Source organism: Panthera tigris, chromosome X, assembly GCF_018350195.1.
Source record: "Panthera tigris isolate Pti1 chromosome X, P.tigris_Pti1_mat1.1, whole genome shotgun sequence".
NCBI lineage: Eukaryota > Metazoa > Chordata > Mammalia > Carnivora > Felidae > Panthera > Panthera tigris.
In genome coordinates, this window is record NC_056677.1 from 99,143,276 (window position 1) to 99,165,202 (window position 21,927).

Here is a 21,927-nt window from a genome sequence, read left to right on the forward strand (position 1 = left end):
AAGGGAACATTTTTTTTATTGATGTATAGTTGACATACAATATTGTATTCATTTCAGTTGTACAACTTAATGATTCAACATTTATATATATTATGAAATGCTCACCACAATAAGTCTAGTTACCATCTGGCACCATACATAGTTATTACAATATTATTGACTATATTCCCTATGGTGTAATTTTCATCCCTGTGACTTATTTTATAACTGGACGTTTGTACCTCTTAACCCCCTTCACCTGTTTGGCCCATTCCCCCAAGGCCCTGTCCTCTGATAACCACCAGTTTGTTCTGTGTATTTATGAGTTTGTTTTTGTTTTGTTTTGTCCATTTGTTTTGCTTTTAGGGAATTTTTCATTTAAAAATATTTTTTATTGAAATCTTTTTATTGAGTTATGGTTGAAACAGAATGTTATGTTAGTTTCAGGTGTACATCATAGTGATTCAACAAGTCTATATGTTACACTGTTCTCACCATAAATATAGCTATCACCTGTCACCATACAACACTATTACAGTACCATTGACTATGTTCCCTGTGCTGTACCTTTCATCCCTGTGACTTATTCATTCCATAACCAGAAGGTTGTATCTATAACTCCCCTTCACCCATTTTGCCCATCCTCCCAACCTTCCTCCCCTCTGGCAACCCACAGTTTGCTGTCTGTATTTTATGGGTCTGTTTTTACTTTTTGGTCATTTATTCATTTGGTTTTTTTTTGTTTGTTTGTTTGTTTCAGTATCCACATATAGGTTTAATCATAGGATATTTGTCTTTCTGTCTGACTTATTTCACTCCACATAATACACCCTACCTCCATCCATTGTCACAAATGGCAATAGCTCAACCTTTTTTTGGCTGAGTAATATTCTAGTGTGTGTGTGTGTGTGTGTGTGTGTGTGTGTGTGTATCACATCTTCTTTAACCAGTCATCTATCAATGGACACTTGGGTTGTTCCTTACCATTCTCTTGAGTCTAGTATTTTGTGCTCGTTTATCAATTTCTATGTCCTTATCCCTACCAAAGTGCTCGCACAACCTGCCCAGAGTCCTTTTTAGGTATTCCCAACTAGAAGTAACCTTGTATTCATCCACCTTCCATAATACCTTTTATTAAACCTCCAGTAGGTCGGTATAAGGAATTTATCATGTAAAAGTGTATGTGATTGTTTACTTATTGGAGAGGGTTGCATTAGGGCAGTATTGCTTATGAAACAGTATCTGCTTTGTTTGTTGGAATTTTAGAAAGTTAAAAGGGTGGAGTGTGGCTGAGGGAAGAGAAAGATCTCAGTGAGTGGGGAAAGGAATATATTGGGGTGGGTAACTATTCCTACAACCTATTAAAACATAGTATGTAGGTCACCTCCAATTCTGCCAGAATATAAAGTTGGATAGGGCTCCAGTGTCTTCAGGGTTTTCCTGCCTGTGACTTGCAGTATAAGTATTGCCTGAGTGCACTTAAGAAGAACTATCTGGTCATTGAACAAATGATTTCTCAGAAATTCATACTATTTTTCAGATTCATGTACAGACTTTAAATACAAAAGTATTTAAGAGCATGACTGCATTCACATACCAGCTTTTGGTCCATTTTTTCTCATGATCAGTGAACACTATATGTATAATTGGTATCATGGGAAGATCCACAAAATACTGTGATGTTTTATAAGGATCCATTTTAAAGGACCTACAAGTAGATCTCTATCAGAAACTCTTGCAGGGCAAAAATTGTCTCCCACTTTTTTGATGTTTCACAGAACATGATGTAGGGGTGGAAAAATTTCCCTTCTTCTCTTTGAGGTTATTTGGCTCATCTGATAACCAAATTGATATAAGACAGATAACTACAAGAAAAACCAATAAATGCTTAATAACATGTATACCTCCTGTATACCTGGGAGAGATCCAGAAAAACTTAGTAACTCTCTGAAATGGTTGAATCCATCACCTTCAATATCATTTTCAACTAAGGATGATGGGGAATGTTGGGGGGTAGATGGCCAGTGGAGCCAGTTATGGGAGTCTATCAGGCAAAGCACAGTAAAAGAGGATATGGTTGTTATGGAGGTTTAAATCCTTTCCTTTTCCATTGATAAGTTTCTAGAGATTGAATTATCCCTTTCATTCTGGTACAGGGAAGTAAACATTCTTATAAATGAAGATTTTTCTTATAAATGTAAATGTACCTCAGTAAAGGGTAACTTCTATTCAGGTTTTCAGAGCTTCATCTGTGTCTGCTATTTTGTAGAAATAAACAGCTTAAAATAATATGCCACAGAGGTACAACTTCGGGTTGTAAAATTTGATCCCCTTCAATGCTACTGCACTAGTAAAACAGAACTTTGAAACTCTTGAATGAATGATGGAGGGAGGAAGTTGGATGGGGAATTTCATTTTCTCCCCTGTCCTTCATTTGTCAAATGAGAGTATCAGACTAGGTGATGTCTCAGTTCCTTTCTGGCTGTAGCATCTTAGGTTGATGTGTACTTGGACATAATTCAAATGCTTTGCTGGTCCTTGGCACTAGGGAATGTTTGTGAGAAGTCGGCTCTTCTTAGGATGGTTCTTGGCATCTATTTGAACTTGGTTTCTCCATTTCCAGAAGTATTGTTTCTAGTGAGAAGTTAAAGGTACATCATAGATTCATTTGGCCGGTAGTCAGTGACTTGTGGATTTTTCATCTTGGTGCATAAGGCCTTAACCCCTCTCCTGATGCACAGATTCTCATGATTCTAAAGGCTCACTGTCTCTCTGACGATGGGGGTCATTCAGTTAGACAGGAATAGAGGAAAATGACTTCTCATGGGTGTGGCTTTGTCTTTTCTGGACACATCAATACCAATTCCACTCCTCGCAAAATTGATCATATTTCAAGTGGCTATTCCTCTCTGCCTAAATTTGGCATGGAAGATACTTCTTGTTTATCTGACAATAAGGAGCAGTCTAAGTTATTTCTTTCCTTTTCTTCCTCAGTTTCTAATAATAATTTGTTACAGTCCAGATTCTGTGTCTCATTATCTGTATGATCTTGGGCAAGTACTTTAGTGTTTTGAATCTCAGTTTCCTCTTCAGTAAAAGCAGTTGTACTGTTGAGAGAATTAGAAAGAGTGACATGTTAAAATGCCTGGAGAAGTATCAGGCACACAATATACATTCAGTAAAAGGAGTTATCACAGTTATTCTTGCCTTTTTATTTCTTTCTCATTTTTCATTCACCTTGCCTCTAGTTTCTGTTTTGAGAAATGATCTTTACTAATGTAGTATAGACTTACATGGCAAGTGGCGATAGTGACCTCTCAGCCTGGGCATCCAGTTTCCTCCTAGACTCTCCTCCTGTAATTTGGGATTTCAGGCTTGAAACTGGGGTACTAACTCTGGGTCCTTGATGGCAATAAATGATGTGGGAAGCAATTAATCCCAGCCCCACTGGTGCTTTTCAGTGGCCTCAGTCCAAGGGATGTGGGCCAGGAATTGGATCTCATGTGGATTGTCCCTGCAGAGTTATTTCTGAATCTTCTAGATTTACAAATCATTTGGTACCCAGCTGTTAGGCTGCGTGATTCACGGTTATGGGTGCCTTGTTTCAAACGCTTGTCAGCAGTTTCTTCCCCATGGTTGCCTTGTGATTCAGTTGTTTTCTGTGTGGTGTGCATCTCCTCACATTCATTTGGACTCTGCCTCCCCCAACTTCTGTCATGGAACAAATGAGTCAGTGTCTAATGGTGCCGCATTGCCATCCAATTACTTCAAGTTTCCTTGTTGTGGGTGGGCGCCAGAGAAGATGGTGCTGCTGGCTCACAGAGGGGGCTGTCTACCCTGTTGCTAAACTGCCCCGATAAGTGGGGGGAGAACGGCCACATTTTCCAGAATGAATATTCAGAAAGCATTCAGGATAGACAAGGCCAAGGAAAAGGGCATTCTTGTTCAGTAGGTGGCAGTGTGGTCTGGCTTGATGAAAAACCGCACATTTCCTGCATGTATTTGCAGTGCTTTATCCTGATGTCTTTGACAGCTTCAACTTGAGATTTTATTCTGAGTATTTTAGTACCTTTTGTCAAGTGCTCTTTTTCCCGGCGGGGGAAAAAAAAAAAAAAACAGCACTTCATTTCTTTAGAAACTTCTCTTGGTAGTGGGCGGCATGTGTTTGTGGCAAATACTGTGATCCGAACCTTCTGGGCGCTCGGTGGGCTAATTGCTCTTAGTTGGACATTTTGCCAGGTAGAGTCGACTTCTGTTTCCCAGCTGTGGTGGAGAGAGTTCTTTCTTCATGGATGTGGTGGATATTTTACTGACTTTATCAGTGGGGAGCACTTCTGTAGCCCCTAGATCTGACTGGTTTTTGTGTTGGGGAGGGAAGCTTCTGAGACCCAGCGTGTCTCTCCTGTCTCACTCATTCAGCTCACTTGGTCTGGTCAAGCTGAGAGTGTGATTCCATGATGTACCCTGGCAAACTGAATATGGCCAAATCCTACATTGTCTGTACCTTGTTTCCCATTGCACAGTCCTTGACCAGGATGTCTTATTTCTCAATAACAGTAGAAATCTTTGAAAAGTTTTGGTTTTTAGTAGGAAGTCTACTCTCCAGCATGAGCCTTGGCAGGAAGAAGAAAATATGTCTTTAAAAAAAAAATTTAACGTTTATTTGTTAAGAAGAAAATATATCTTAACTAGGCCATAAGTAGGTCATCCTTACCTCGATTGGTAGCTTTTTGGCTGGGACTGATAAGCCTAAGGAAGGGCTTGGATATCCTGGTCTCCTAGTTTCAAGAGCTTTTCAGAATTATAGATACTACATCTTGACACTGAGCTTGAGACCTTGGAGTCTCTGTTTCACTGGCTCTGTTCCTGGTCTTTTGTGCCCAGATGCTTGTCCAGGTGTGCACATGATCTCCAGGAAGCATGTGCAGTCATCTCCAGGATGAAATGGTAGGTGTTGAGCACAAACCCATTTCATGTCAGATAGGAGTAAGAGATTCTAGAAGAATATGCAGTTGAGTCTTGTTATTTCTGATAGTTATGTTCTAATACCTAACTTCAGTGTTCAGAACACTAAATTTGGTTAGATTAGGTTTCTGTGAGCTGATTTGTTAACCAATCAGGATATAAACTTGCATTATATGTGTTTTTTGTTTAAAGACACCTTATTTAATATATATTGCTTATTCATGGATATCAAACTCATAGCTAACAGCACTATATATAACTCAGCCTGAATGAAGCTTATCTAACACACATATTTTCTCTGTAAGGCACATCACTGCCTCTTGTACTTAGAAACATCAGATAGCACTTCAGCACTATGTTGGAAGACCATTTAAAATAGTGAAATTACCAAAAAAAAAAAACCAAACCCCACAAAAAGTTAAAACAGTGGCACTAAAAAGACTGAAAGATCAGTTGTTGTTGTTGTTGTTGTTGTTTTACAGTAGGAGAACTGAAAGTTAGGAGAGTATTTACTTGTTCCATGTCAACTGGGAACGTTCATGGGCTGACTCAAATTTTTCTCTGCTATGCACATGTAGGTGTCTGTGAATTACCATGAAAGCACTATGAGTTTTGATCTGGGGGTTACAAATAGATTTTAGGGAGTATGCATTTGTGGAAATCAGGAAGTTTTGAATATTAAGGATCAACTGTCTATGTCTGACCATAGTCCCACAGCATTATGTATAATTTAACTATTAGAATTCTTAGTCTTATCCACATCTCTCCATTTTGGTAAAACACACTCTTGTGAATTGGACAGTGGTCAATTTAATCTGGTCATGAGTGTTGAGTTCCAAGCAACTGACTAGGGTGAGCAAACTTCCTCAAATAGCATTGATCTGTTGGTTTTTCATATGTATTATTTAGCAGTTTATTAGTCAGCAATTCTAGGGCCTTGTTAGTGAGGCTTAAAGATAGAGTTGGAATAGTAAAATTCAAATCACATTCAGAAACTCAATCTATATAAATATACTTTGCATATATAAAAACCCACTTTTTCAAATTTAAAGTCAAAGTTGTAGTTTAAACTCAAAAGGTAAGAATGGTGGCCTGAATCTAAATGGTCAACTTGATTACCTTTAGCAAGTCAGCAAACCTTTCTGTTCTTCTACAGAAGAAGGCAAACAAAAGGCAAACAAAAACACACCACTGTCTTATCTGTTGATCATAAATAATAGAAAATAGTTCCTCTAGGAAGATGTTTGTGACTTTTCAAGACAGCTATGCCCTGCTGGACCATATTTTTTATAAACCTCTTTCTTATTTATTGCTAGTATCTACCACCCTAGAACTTCTGCCTCTATAGCCAAATAGAATATTAGAGTACTATCTCTTCTACATGCTTAGCCTTTATACTTCTTAAGGCAGCACTAAAGTCATTCATTTATCTTTCCTTCCATTAATTCACTCATCCACTTATTTAATAAATATTTACTGATAACCTATATTTTAGGCATTGTGGTACAAATTGGGGATATATGGGAGACACACAATCTCTTAGTTCATGTATGTTATATCTACCTGAATCTTTTTATTTTATTTTATTTTATTTTATTTTATTTTATTTTATTTTATTTTATTTTATTTTATTTTATTTTATTTATCTTTTAGTGTGGAATATGTTTAGCTTCTTGAACTTTTACTACACTGGGCATTGTTTGGAGTTCCCTCACAGCCTTACTTTTCTTCCCCTGGCCATGCCACCACCTTCCCTCTAGGTGTGTGGGTTCCGAATCAGGAGTGCTCTCATCAATGGTTGAGATATCTAGGTTCAAATGGTACGTTTATTTCTTACTGTGTTATATTGAACCAGGTATTTAACCTCTCTGGTCTTCCATTAACCAATTATGTCAAATGGGAGTAATAATAGTATTTTCTTGGCTGTTGTGTGGATTAAACAAGATAATGTATATAAAAAGCACTTAGCTCAGTACTTGGCATATAAGAGCCTCATAAAGAATAAAACTTTATTTTATTCATATTTATTAAACAGCCTAAGATGGCATTAGCATTTTTGGCAGATACATTCCACTGTTACTGCCTCCTGAGGTTACAATCACCCTAAACCCTCAAGTCATTTTCTGTCTTCCTGGGAAATTACTCCTGTCTTCCAGAACTATGCTATGATGTCAAACCTCCATCAACCTCTTTGAGACACATTTTGACCAAATCTGTCTGTTTGACTGGCTTGTGTGTCATCTTCCTGAGAGATGGATGTAATTTCAGTGCCAGGATCGATGTCCTTGACTTGACTTTTCTTTATCTCTGGGTTTGCTATGAATATGAAAATGTGGTGTGTGGCTTCCCTTAACTTTAGAATCATTTCTATAGATGAACAGATTATAAATATAACACTTAAAGCAATAGAGTGAAATTGTTGTCCATTCTATTTGTGCCTTGCTTTATTACATTTGGTGAGTCTTTGATGCATAGGCCTTTACAAGATGATTATTCAACCAAATTAATCCCATTTCTTAATGTGGTGCATTTAATGATGGCTTGGCTGCCTTTGCCCATTCCATCATTTTGTTTTAGGACTTTACCTGGACTACTAGTCTTTTTTTTATTTTTTGGATGCACACAGAAACACACGTCTGGTTTTTCCCCTCCCTTCACTGCTGTCTAGAAATGTTGGGCAATAATTCAGAGGGTGAGGACTCGTGAGTGGGAGTGGGGAGAGGAGGAAAGATTTCAGCTATGACTTATATAGATTATACAAATAAATATAACTCTACGGACAGGCTTTATGTTAGTGTTTCTGGGCAAGGCTTAAATCTTAAGACTGGGAAGTAGGGAACTGGGAAGTTAGAAGTTGTCTGAGTGCACTTGTGCGAGCTAAAGCAGTGCAGAAGACATAAATGGAGATTAGAAAGCTGACCCAGAAGTAAAGCTTATTTGATTACTTGGGGTCTGTCCAGTCTTATTCCTGGTCAAGATGTGCTACTGCCTTGATCTCTGTGCTCTAAAGTGCCCTACACTGGCCCTCCTTTGGCCACTCTTTTCCACGATGAGAGGACTTAGTGCCACCACCGTGTGCTTCCCTTGGCTTGAGGGAAACTGTGTGGAAGGGAATCGTCTAGTGTTGCCGGATAAAATGCTGCCTGGATTTCTAATAGCTGCATCTGGCAACCCTAATATAATGAGAGTGCAGATTTGTGGGCTGGGATGTCTTCATGCTTGTGAGTGAGGCCCTTCATTCTGTAGGACAGATCCTGGAGTGGGAAGAGGAGCCAGGAGGCCATGGACTTGGCTCCAATGGTCTCTATACTCCTATATTCTGGTGCAGAACTCCGGGGAGTCTGAGAATTCTAAATTTGAACCTGCCCTGCAATGTTGTTACAAATTCTATTTTTCAAGATAGGAGGAGAGAACGTATTTTATTTAACTATTTTAAAATTGTGATTTCTATTTTTAAAATATATAGACATCTGCTATGTGGGTCTCAGTTTGTGCTCTTGTCCCAGGCTCCACATATACTAGTACAGGGCCTTTAATAATGGCAACAGATTACCAAATGAGGTTTAGTCACAGATGCTTTAGATACCAAATTTTGTTTGATCCTTGTAAGAACTCTGAGTTGGCAATGTAAGTGTCCCTGTTGGGCAGGTAAGGAAACTGAGGTTCAGTGCATTGAGAGGAGTTCCCCAAGGACACAGAAAGAGTAAATGGCAGAACTGAGATTGAAACTCAAACCTTAGTCTATCTCAATGCATATCAGAAGCTTTGGATCCAGACTGCTTGAGTCAAAATAATGCTTCTGCTACTACCTAGCTCTTGGATTTTGTGCGAGTTACTAAGCTTTCAGTTTTAGTGCCTATGTTTCTTGAGCTGTGAAATGTTGGAATGTATGTGATAGTAACAGTACCTACCTTATATGATTTCCAGAAAGATTTAAAAAGACCTCATGTGTGGGGTGCCTTGGCTCAGTTGGTTAAGCATCTGACTTTGGCTCAGGTCATGATCTCACAGTTCATGAGTTTGAGCCCTGTATTCGGCTCTGTGCTGACAGCTCAGAGCCTGGAGCCTGCTTAGGATTCTGTGTCTCCCTCTCTCTCTGTCCCACCTCCACTCACACTCTCTCTCTCTTTCAAAAATAAATAAACATTAAAAAACATTTTTTTGAAGACCTTGTGTGTTAAGTGCTTAGCAAAATGCATCAAAAATTGAATGGCTCCCTAAATGATAGCAATTTGTAGTAGCTCTAGTGAGAGTAGCAGCAACAGCCTTAAATTGAAATATAAATATGGTGCAAGTATAATTTTGTCTTAATCATCTATTGTTGTTAACAAATTATCCTGAAACTTAGGGGCTTAAAACAACACACATTTATTTTGTCACTATTTCTGTGGGTCAAGAATCTGCTCACAGCTTAACTAGATCCTTTACTCAGGCTGTGTGGGGGAAGGTCTGCTGCCAAGATCACAGGACTGTTAGCAGGCCTCAGTTCCTTGCTGACTATTGGCTGGAGGTGTCTCTTAGTTCCTTGACTCATCGCTTCTCCGTAGGGCAGCTCCTAACATGACTGGCAAAGATCAAAACCGTAGTCTTTTGTAACCTGATCATGGAGGTGACACTCCATCACCTTTGGTGTTTTCTGTTCATTAAAAGGTGGTTCCTTGGGGAGGAGAATTTTAAAAGGGCAGTAATACCAGGAAGCAGTGACCGTGGGGGCGTACCTTGGAAAGCTGCCTGCCTCAAATAGGTGGTATCGTGCCAAACTGTTGAGGCTCCGTGGGATGCACATGATGCCTCTTCTTGGAAAGGCAGTTTCACTCTGTGGCCAATGCAACTTAAAGTCAAAATACAGGTACAGTATGAAGTAGAAGGCAAAATTCGTGCAGCTTAAAATTAAACACAGACATGAACTTCTAAAGTTGTCTTATGTTCATGACTGCTGCTTTGACTGTACTGTCTACCAAATTTCTGAAAATTCGACTGGAATGATTCTCAGATCAGAGGAAAAGAGATTCATCTTGAAAAGCTTGTTGTTCAGGTGTTTTCATTTTTCCTATGTTACCCAGCGTTCTCCTTCTGGAACAAGATGAGCTGGTCATCTCTCTTGTCTTGCCTCTCTGTGTGATTTGATGGAGGTTGGGGAAAGACAGTGCCTGACACAGTGGTCTTCAACCTTGGCTGCATATTAGAATCAGTTTGGAAAATTTTGAAAACTAGTGAGGCCTGAGCCTTACTTCCAGAGATTCTTTTTTTTTTTTAATGTTTATTTAGAGCACGAGCAGGGGAGGGGCAGAGACAGAGGGAGACGCAGAATCCAAAGCAGGTTCTAGGCTCTGCGCTGTCAGCACAGAGCCTGACGGGGGACTTGAACCCACTAACAGTGAGATCATGACCTAAGCTGCAGTCGGATGTCTAACCCACTGAGCCACCCAGGTACCCCCAGAGATTCTTCTTGTTTACAAATAATATCAGGAAAAGTGATATCATATGTTAACTATCTGCTTATTAGAACGGTAGAAGGATTGATTAGCTTGGTGCACCTGGTGCCTTTTATCACTGATAATGATGATAGTTAATATTTCACATACTTGTTTTATGCCCAGCAGGTGTAATACTAGAAGCTTTATATGTAGTACTTTCCTTAATCCTCACAAAAATCCTCACAAAAGTCCTTCTATAGACAAGGAACTTGAAGCCATTCTAAGTAACTTGTTCAAGGTTACAAAGGTCAGTCACAGTGAAAATTGCTGGAAGTACTTATGTAACGTTCCCTGTGTGACATGCACTTGGAGAAGTATGATTTACATAATTATTTACTCATCACAACAGCTTGATGGAAGTACTATTATTATTACTGCTTGAAAGGTGTAGAAATCAAAGCACAGACTTGTCCTATGACTTGTCGGGGATCATAGCTAGAATATAATAGAACCACTGTTTAAGCACAGGCTGTCTGGTTTCAGAATCCACATTGCTAAACCACCTTGCACACTGCTTCTTGGATTAACAGTTAAAATCTGAATCTAGACTCTAAACCAGCTGCTTCAAAATACTGACAGCTAGTATTTATTGAACTATCATGATATAGACATGGAATGGAGCCATCATTTTCATTATTTTCTTTAATCTTTATGATAGCCCTGCTATTTTGTTACACAATACAAGCTGGCAGTAAGACCTCACAGCCCTAATTGGCATGTTCCAAATGCGACGTTCCCTCCCACCCACCACTCAAATAATCTGCTTCCAGCTATTGAGTTCCTGGCCAGTCTCTCTCTTAGTTAATTATGAGGCCTTACACAATTAAGTTAGCCACAATTTCATATACAAAAGAGTTATTATTACTGAGCCCCCTTTTTTCCTGTAGGTTAGATATTCTAAGTCATTTCAACTGTGCTTCTTGTGACGTGGTTCCTTGATTCTTCCCAATCCTAGTTTCTGTTGTTAGTTTAATAAATGGTTTTCATTGCAGATTTATGCTATTTACATTTTATTTTTATTTTTTTGTTAAAGTGGCTTTATTTTTTAAAAAATTTTTTTAATGTTTATTTATTTTTGAGACAGGGAGAGACAGAGCATGAACGAGGGAGGGTCAGAGAGAGAGGGAGACACAGAATCTGAAACAGGCTCCAGGCTCTGAGCTGTCAGCACAGAGCCCGATGCGGGGCTTGAACTCACGGACCGCGAGATCATGACCTGAGCCGAAGCCGGATGCCTAACCGACTGAGCCACCCAGGCGCCCCGCTATTTACATTTTAGACAAGAAAATTCTGCATACTTATCAAAATCTCTTGCACACTGTAGAATTCTCTTGCAATACTGCCTCTAGATGAGAATAATCATAATTAAACACAGAATCTTATGAAGAAGAACCACTCTATTTTTTGGATCCGTTGCCTAATGCACCCTATTTATTGGCTTTGTAATGATTGATAATTACATTTCTCTTAAGTAGTGATATTGGCAGTTTTGAGGAGCCACAGCATATTATTGACTCAATTGAATTTGTTGCTAATAGAAAATTGTAAGACATTTTTAGTGTCACATCTCTTTTGTGCCTATACATTTGGTTGTAGGAATACAGGTGTGCTACTTTATTTCTATTCTCTTACAATTTCTTATATTTTGATTTTGTCAACCCATGTATTTGGTATTCTTTCAAAGTAATTGTCACTTGGAATTTTGACCAACAGGCTGTCTATATCTTCATTCAAGTTACTGATTACCATGTTGTACAGGATTAGGTGAAGGACAAGGGCCTTATATGTTATTATAGACCTCCTCCCAGGTTGACATTGAAACAGTATTCAGCATCAATCAGTTAAGGTTGTATGCCACTTTATTATCTAGACATTCTGCATTTCTTCATATTGTCCATAAGGATATCATGAAATTCTTTTTTGAGAAGGCCTTGATATAATCAAGGATCACTCTGGAAAAACATTTCCTCTGTTCTACCACTTCATAGTGCTTTGCATGTAAGTAGCAGCTTTAAGGGTCGTTATTTCATAGACCAGTTCTATTTGTGCTTAGAAATTACATGGAAATAAAAAATTTGATAAGTGATTTAGAGTTCAGTGATGTTATTGAATCCAACATCCATGAGTAATACCAAGATAAATTTGACATTCCAGGTCTGTACTCGGAATTAGTCCTAGTTTGAGATTGAGTCTCTGACCTCAGGGTTCCTGAGGAGGTTTCAAATTATGCCCCCCTCCTTCCCCAATTGCTCACTAAATCCAGAAATTTCTTCAATAGGAGATGACAAATTCTGTCGTTTCTCAAGGAAAAAGAGGGCTTTAAATTCACTCCCCATTGCAAAAAGAAAATGGTTTCCTACCCTAATGGAGGTATTAATGACAATGCAGTTTCTTTCATGGGAGCAAGTTTTAATGAAAGGAGGGGAGAGAATGAAGAGACTGGTTCCTTGTTGAGAGGCACGATTAATTGTAGAGAGTGGGCAAGGATGAAAGTACAGAAGGGGGAGACTGAGACAGTAGAACTTTCCTCTACTTTGCAGTCATGCCTTGCATCAACCCTGTCCTCCACCAAATGCTTGCAGAGCATGACATTTCTGCCTGTTAGAATTATTTTTTGAAGGTGTTTTCAAAACATGTGCATTTTCACTGGTTAGAGATGTCTGTTTATCTGATTCTTTGTAAAAAATTTTTTAAAATGTCTTTATTTATTTTTGAGAGAGAGATAGAGAGAGAGAGAGAGAGAGAGAGAGAGAGATACAGAATCTCAGGCAGGCTCCAGGCTCCAAGCTGTCAGCACAGAGCCTGACATAGGGCTTGAACCCATGAACAGTGAGATCATGATCTGAGCGGAAGTCCAATGCTTAACCAACTGAGCCACCCAGGAGCCCCTGTTCATCTGATTCTGATCTGCAGTCACCTACAAAAGAGCAGGTGTTGAAGCCAGAGGGCTTCTTGGGAAGCAATGGGACTGGGAGCGGGAGGACAATGAATACTTGGGCAGGGCATAGCAGCCCGGAGGAACTACAGCGATTCAGTAATAGGAGCAACTGGGTTGCTAAAGGACACACATTATTTAATTAGCAATTTCAGGCTTTTGCCCAGAGTGTGACTCTCCATATGGCCAGAATCTGCACCTTTTCCTTCCATTTGGGCACAGATCTAGGCCTGGAACTTCCCCCTCAGGGGCAGCTCTGCCTCTCCGGTTTTTCTTTAGTTTGCATTTTTGCTTTTGCAGGCTTCTGTACAAAGCTTTATTGGCGATGTGGTTTTTGTGTACTTCTCTCTAAATGCCGGACGTTGATGAATTTGGCTGCACTTCTTGTGTTACATGCAGCAGTAAATAATCTGCCTGTGTGTCTTTTTTTCCTTTTTTTCTTTTCCATTTTTAATTTTGAAACGGAAGTCAGTCCTCTGGCTGAATGGCAAAGAGAGCTCTTCTGTTCTTAAATGATTTGGCTCCCGTCTCCTTAGCCGTCTTCTTCCTTGCTTCAGCCCTTGGCTTCCTCAGTTGCCCTGCCTGTTAGGACTGAGTAAATGGATTCTAGCTGAAGGAGCTACAAATGAGCCTCAAAAAGGTGAAGTAAAATTAGTGGTGAGCTTGTTCTGGAACATAGGTCCACTGACCTGGTCGGTGGCTCTTTCTGTGGCACCATTTTGCTGGGAACATTCATGGAAATGATTCTGATGGTGCCATGATTGTCTTCCATATCTTTTGTCTAGCGACATTGCTACCCTCAGTACTTAGCAGGTGACCAAGAGAGATAGCAGCAGAGATGGTGGCAAGGATGATTTGTTGACTGTTTGGTCATATTCCTGGGACACTTATTTTTTCTCTTATGGGGCATGCTGGATGCAAAGGAAGTCAAATCGAATTTCTACTATCCACCACTTGCTCTCATGTCTCTCCTTTTTTTATCTGGCATCATCATAAATGCCCTCATCCTGTACACAATTGCCTCAGGCTACCCCTGGATTGACTAAGGTCCCCCTGTTGCTCTTCTTCTACCCTAGTATTACCTCAAGGTCCAGTCATCTTCTTCCCTCCATCCTAAGTGAAATTCTACGCAGGAGTTAACTTACTTAATAAGTCTACCTCTGTTAATGGAGCCACTAGGAGCTCATGGGTCAATATGTTTATATTATGTGTTTTTAACAATGGGTTACTGGCAGCTGTAGCTTAACAGAAGGCATCAGAGCCATTCATAGTGCTTGGGAGGGGGTGACAAAAATATATGCATTACCTAGACCTACCAAAGATTTTCTAAGTTAGCGACTTAGCAGGTTGGGACCTGAGAATCTACATGCTAATAAAATTCTTAGGTCATTCTGAAACATACAAACAAGTTGAGAATTACTTTCCTACATAGTATTTTCTGCAGGTATGTAAACATGTTTGTATGTGACAATGGTTATTGTTGGTCTAGCTAATGTTTTTTGCCTTTAGAATTCATTTCGGGGCTCTCGGGTGGCTCAATTCATTGTCTGACTCTTGATTTTGGCTCAGTCATGATCCCACTGTCATGGGATGGAGCCCTATGCACTGAGCGTGGAGTCTGCTTGAGATTCTCTTTCTCTCTCCCTCTGCTCCTCTCCCCTGCTTGCACATACTCTCTCTCTCTCTAAAGTAACACATTTTTTTAAAAAATTGCGTTTCATGAGTCATTGCTTTCCTCACCATCTTCCCCCACCCCCAATTCATACAGTAGACTGGGTTTCTTTTCTTGTATGGTGGATGTAAATACACAACCTGTGAGGGTTTTTTTCTGGAAAAAAAGTCTGATTTCCATGTCTAGCTTATAGTGCATGACATACACTCTGTTCGATAAGTGTCTTTTGAATGTACAACAGTGTTTCACATGGGAGAAAGCACTCTATTTCATCATAACAAGGGCACCCAACTCATTCCTCTATGATTTGAAAGGAGCTACGACATGAAAGAAAGGGAAATTGGTAGGTAAATGGGGGAAGTTTTCAAAAGAAGGGCTCGTTTTATTATAGTCTTGATCTCTTGGGAGATTCATATTTTGTGGGTGTCCTGGCAAGTGAGATAGGGGAAAGAAGAAAATAGGAATAGATTATTAAGCTGTTTCTCTCTTGGACTCCTGTGTAATCTTTTCACATGGGCTGATCTTTTAAAATTTGGGTAATCTCAATTCAGTGAATAGATACATAGTAAATGAAATGTGACTCAAATGCCACCTTATAGCTATGTGGCTATTTCTTGTCTGTTCTCAGAATTTGTCCCATACCTTATCTATTGAATTTCATGTTCATGGAGTGGATAGATAAACTTTCTGATTACAGAGAAGTTGGGCTCACCTAAGTGAGGAGTCTTCTCACCATATAAACTGCGGAGCTGCTCTATGGCCCTTCTGCAGCTTGCTCAAGGCTAATCAGTGACAGAGAAGTCACGCCCTTTGCCCGTTGCACATCCTTTATAAGGTTGGGGTGCACTTTTTACCTTTCCACCCATTATCTATACAATAAGATGATTAATTTTGAATTATGGAGACATATCACTCTAAATTCCTGTGTTTAGTAGAACCATCAAATCTCTCTGCTGGAAAGATTTACTGGGATCTTAGATTCACTCATATCATACTGATTTTGACCAAGGGGGTGAAACTGGTGATTGTCTTGGTTGATCTAGGAAAGGAGGTGGTAATATGTGCTTAGCAAAGCTCAGCCTGAGCAGGCTGACCCATTTTCAAACTGACTGGTTCTTTGGCAAATTTACTCACTTACTTATTCACAGATAAACATTTAAGACTTAAACATGTCACATTAAGAATCAAGTCAAAATGTTTTATTCATTTAACACACTGAGTTTAAAAAGCATAAATTCCCAAATTAAGTTAATTTTTACAAACATCTGAAAGCATCATCGTTAGTAATGTAGGGGTTCAGAACTAATCACCCCAAGATTTACATGCAGATTATTTCTAGCTGCAAATAATCAAAGGCAAAAGGACTCTGAAAGAAATTTTGACCTTCCTCCTATCTGCTTAAAAGAATTTTCATGAAGGACTAGCTCTAGAAAGAGCAGTATCACCATAAATAACTACATGATGATATGAATATGAATTTGGGGTAGTAGACGGGGAGTAACTTAGCCTTAGATAAGTCTGTTGGCTAAAATTCCTCTCTATGTCTCCCTGTATCTCTGTGGCCCAACAAATATATGTTTACCAAACATTTGCTCCTTTTCATCTTCCTATTAATTACTTTTACTTTCCCTTTGAAGTCCCAGACCCCTACCCTGTTTCCTTAGTTTAGGATGACATATACCTCATTCTGCCTGTCTTTAAAATCTCTCATGTTTAGGTGGATTCACTGTACATATGTAATTTATTTTTATTTTCTCCTGTTAATTTATCTCCTGTCAATTTAATTCTTAGACCTGTCAGAAGACTCTCAAATGGTAGAGAAAACATTTTCTACCCTACAAGTAACTTTATTGGTTTTTCATTAGCAAATGGAAACAGGTAAGGTAAATGGATCATACAGGCTCTTTTTCTCTCTCTTCCACCATGAATTGTGAAAATGAGGGAAATACAAGGCATTGATAATGTTTAACCTCTTCCCTTGAGCACTAGTTCTGTATAGGTAAGGGACCATGCCTGTCCTCTGCCTAAGATGCAGAGTCTTCTCTCTGCTTATTACAAGTAGACAACCTCATTTGAGATTTTGGGAAGAGTAATTCTCTTTTTAATGAGACTCTAATGAGGTGATAGGTTATTTATGTAATTTTATGCTCATCACACTTCTGCATTAAAGTGCCAACCGTTTTCTTCACCATCCCCGTTATCATCTCAGTGAGCTTGATTACTGAGAAGGAACACTCTGCCTTACTCTCACCCAATCCAAACCTCCTTGCTGTGACTGACAATTTTTGGATGAACATCAGATTCTCCAGCAACCGTGGATTTGGGATTACAAAGAGTAAGTCAGTGTGTTGAGTCATGAACATGGAGAAATTGGTTAGCAGGAATCTAATAAGTTAGACATACAGAGAAATGGAGATGACAGACCACCTGGTACAGAGAGGACAGAAAGGGAGACAGTAGCTGGCTGTCTTTTGACATTCTGGTTCGTATCAGGTCTAATACTTCTTGCAATAGGATTTTATGAGAATTTCCTAGAGTCATAAAATAAATCTCCTATTCTTTTTTAAAAAATAAATCTACTCTTAGTGGGTTGCTGATCCTTGCAACTTACAGTCTATGGGTAGGATTAATTTGAACTTGGTGCACAAAAGTTTCTGGTACATTTCCAAAAGGCCTTCATCTCTATTAACTCCCTTGTTCCCTATAACACTCCCATGTCACAAATCGGGTAGGAGTGATAATTGCTTTGAGAGCCAGAGAAACTGAGGCCTCAGATGGGAAAGGCGCTTGTTTGAAGTTAAACGGCTAAATAGAGGCAGAACCATGGCTAAAACCCTGTCTTCTGGTTCCTATGCCTAGTGCTTGGCACTTACTAGGCACCTAACGATTATGTGTAGATGGATAGACAAATCTACGTAGGAATGGGTGATTCTAGGCAGAAGTGATAAAAGAGTAGCTGGTCTTGTAATACACATGAATATTCTGAGGAATCCCAACACAAGCAAGCCCCTGGAGTCTCTAGCAAATCTTTCCATTTGAATTCACTCACTTAAGGAGAGGCAGTATATTGTCCCCTTGTGCCTCTTACAAGAGAGTGCAGATCAGATCTTGCCTTTGACAACACTCACCTTACCTCACCTCTCTGAAGCTGCTGCCAGGGGAGACATCAGTTACGTGGCTCAATTTGGTGATTTCTGCCTCAACATTTAAAAAACAAAATCGTCCCCGGGGCAAAACTTTGAGTGCCAACTCCATTAGAAAGTAAGTTTCTAGGCAAATGACAGAATTCTGAAAATCATGTTTTAGAACCAGATTGCTGACAGGACCTAGCTTCTCATGGAATATTTAGAGCTACAAATGGATATATCCCTTTAACTGTTGGGCAGTTGTAACCTCTTCAAAGAAGACAAGATAGGGTCTGGTTTTAAAGTATTACGTATATTTCCATGGCACTGTTTTACTTCAGTTTCCGAGTAATGCCTGATTTAATTTGTCCTTTGAAAACCAGATAATGAGATGTGTGTGTTTTAGGAGGAGTCATATGGAGATGGTTTTCATTGCTATTTCATGATACATTAATAGGTATTAGAACAGAAAATACATAATATCTTAAGAGCATACAGGTCTCCCTCATTATTTCACATGGTCTCTGAAGGTTTATGTTGCCCATTGAAATAAAAGAAAATGAAGCAGCATGGACCATAAGGTTGTTATTCTTTAGCTTTTATTTATAAACAAAGTAGAATTGGAGAGTAATGCTGAGGAAAGAAACATCCTAGAAATGTGGTCCAGTCAGAAAATCTGGATGTATTGGGGCACCTGGTTGGCTCAGTCAGTTAAGCATCTGACTCTTGATTTCAGGCTCAGGTCATGATCTCAAGGTTCATGAGTTCAAGCCCTGCATTGAGATTCTCTGTCTCCCTCTCTCTCTACTTCTCCCTGGCTTATGCTCTCTCTCTTTCTCTCTGTCTCTTTCTCTCATAAATAAACATTAAAAAAAAAAGAAAATTTGTATTATAAAGCATTGGTTCTCTAAAAGAAGGAGTTATTAAAGTTTCTGAGGAATCTTGCTGTTAAAAAAAAAGCCTTACTAAACTTTTTAAAAATCAGCTTTCCTGAACTTTTTTGATCATGGGACCTTTTTCTATACAGAATACCTATTAGCATTCCAGCTCCCTTTTGAGGAATACTGGGGTAGACTCTAGCTTGCCTAAGGAGGTAGGGTAAGAGATAAGATTAGAAACATAGATTGGGAATATGCTACAGTTTCCAATACTATGCCCAAGAGGATTCAAATTCGTTGTATAATTGTATAAATAATGGGATAATGATTTAGCTTTTTTCCCCTTTAGTAGTTTCCCCACTTTTCTCTATACTTTGATTCATTCTCCTTTTCAGTTCATCTTGAGTAGCAGTATTAGACTACCTTTCCTAAAACTGCTTCCATCATTTGTCTGCCCTATTTAAGAATCTAAGTAATGCTTTTCAGGACTCTAGATTTTGGTATCTTTTCGTCTTCAAATAGATTTTTTTTATAAATGACTTTGTATTGCTCTCCACAGTTACCTATGTATCATTAAAATTTTTTTTTTGAACATTTATTTTTGAGAGAGAGAGAGAGAATGAGCAGAGGAGGGGCAGAGAGAGAGGGAGACACAGAATCTGAAGCAGGCTCCAGGCTCTGAGCTGTCAGCACAGAGCCCTATGCAGGGCTCGAACTCACAAACCACGAGATCGTGACCTGAGCCAAAGTTGGATGCTCAACTGACTGAACCACCCAGGCACCTCATACCTATGTATCATTTTTAAAAATTCTATTATAAAGTGGTTTCAACCTTGGCTATATGTTAGAATGGTCTTGGGGGTTTATAAAAATCTCTGTGCCCTCACCTAACACATTATTTCAGAATTTCTAGGGGTGGGATGCAGGGATTAGTCATGTATAAAACTTTCCTGGTGATTCCAATGTGTAGTCACAGTTGAGAACGAGTGCTCTGAAATCTGGCTTGAAGCTTAGCTCATAGTGTTTACTCGTTTCAGACTTGTAGAAGTCATTTATTTTTATTTTTTTAATTTACATTCAAGTTAGTTAGCATATAGTGCTACAATGATTTCAGGAGTAGATTCCTTAATGCCCCTTACCCATTTAGCCCATCCCCCCTCCCACACCCCCTCCAGTAACCCTCTGTTTGTTCTCCATATTTATGAGTGTCTTATGTTTTGTCCCCCTGTTTTTATATTATTTTTGCTTCCCTTCCCTTGTGTTTCTCTGTTCTGTGTCTTAAAGTCCTCATATGAGTGAAGTCATATGATATTTGTCTTTCTCTGGAAGTCATTTTGTTAATATCACATTGATCAATTTCCATGGACCTCACATTTACTTATTAAGAGGAGACTCTAACTCTCCTGTGGCAAAATTAAAGTTGTCAGTTTTGTGCTTGGAAAGGGAAATTACTTAATTAATAAACATTCCACCCTTTTTTTTTTTGAAGCAAGTCAGAAGTACAACAGGAATATCCAAGACTGAAGAACTATTGAAGTTTTTATAGGTAAACTGATTACAAATACCTTTGTCAGTCAATTTGATTGATTACAGCATACACATACTGAAGTAGGCTTCAAGCAGCAAGTTTGTCTGAAGCCTTGCTGTTAAATCTCTTGTGAAGCAATTTGAGATTGAACCCCCAGAGAATTGTGAACTGCTCTTTGAAGGCAGAAAGTTCTAGTAAATATACCATCACTGCATACCACTGAAGAAATCAGATGAGCATTCAGTCTTGGCGTTTCATAATATGGGCATACCTCCGAAATTTTGTAGGATTGGTTCCATACCACGGCAATAAGGTGAATTTCCCAAGAAAGTGAGTCAAGTGAACTTTTTGGTTTCCTAGTGCATATAAAAGGTAGTTTTATATTGTTGTCTATTATGTGTGCAGTAGCATTATATCTAAAAAAAAAAGTGCATACCTCAACTAAAAAAAGCTTAATTGCTAAAAATTAACCACCATCTGAGCTTTCAGTGAATTGTAATCTTGTTGCTAGTAGAGGGTCTTTCCTTGATGTTGATGGATGCTGACTGCTGGAGGTATTGATTGCTAAAGGTTGGGGTGGCTGTGGCAATTAAAAAAAATAAGACAACAAAGATTGTGATTTTTAAATATCTTAATGTATAATCAGGGTTGAGAATTATTATAAATTTTATCTCCCAAATAACTTTTGATTCCTTCTTTTTCTTTTAGGCCCATGATCTTTAAATATTGTTGGAGATGCTAATGTTTCCTGCTACCCCTTTTGGTTCTTTGGCTGGTGTGTAATAATCAAAGTAACAGGACAGATTAAGAGAAAAACAAAATTAGTTTTGGATGTATGTGGGCCTCAAAGATATGAAACCCACTGACAGGCTGTTGAGGCACATATGAAGTCCTGAGGTTTAAGGGGTAGGAGATAGGAGGTTAGGTTTCAAGGGTTGAAGGAGGGGAGGGAGAGAGGAGGAAGACAACATAGGAGAAGATGGGAAGATCAAATGTTTGGTAAACCAAGTTTTGTCATTTCTTTTGGAAGAGTCCTTCTGATGAAATAAAAAGAAAAAATTCGTTTTTGGTAACAGCACTCTCTAACTTTTTTTAGGCTGTTAAAGGGAAGGGAAAAAGCTCTGCTTGAGTCTTGGATTGTCTTTATCTTGAAATAACTCACATGCCAAAGTAGCATATTCTGGGGCTGCTTGCCCTGAACCCCATCAATGTTTTCCGATTGCATATAGAATATAGGTCATACTCCTTAACATGGCTTACAAAGTCCTGTAGAGTCTCATTATATTCATTCATTCTTTCACAAGAATCTGTTGATATTGGTCATTGCACAATAATGGGAATGTCCTTCATGCCACTTAACTTTCCACT

The 21,927-nt window shown here is 38.9% G+C and overlaps 1 pseudogene; it reads right to left on the minus strand.

Annotated features, from left to right (window-relative positions):
• Nucleotides 1-14,147, minus strand: part of LOC122235292 — a 34,035-nt pseudogene extending 19,888 nt beyond the window's left edge.
• Nucleotides 14,148-21,927: the final 7,780 nt, after the last annotated feature.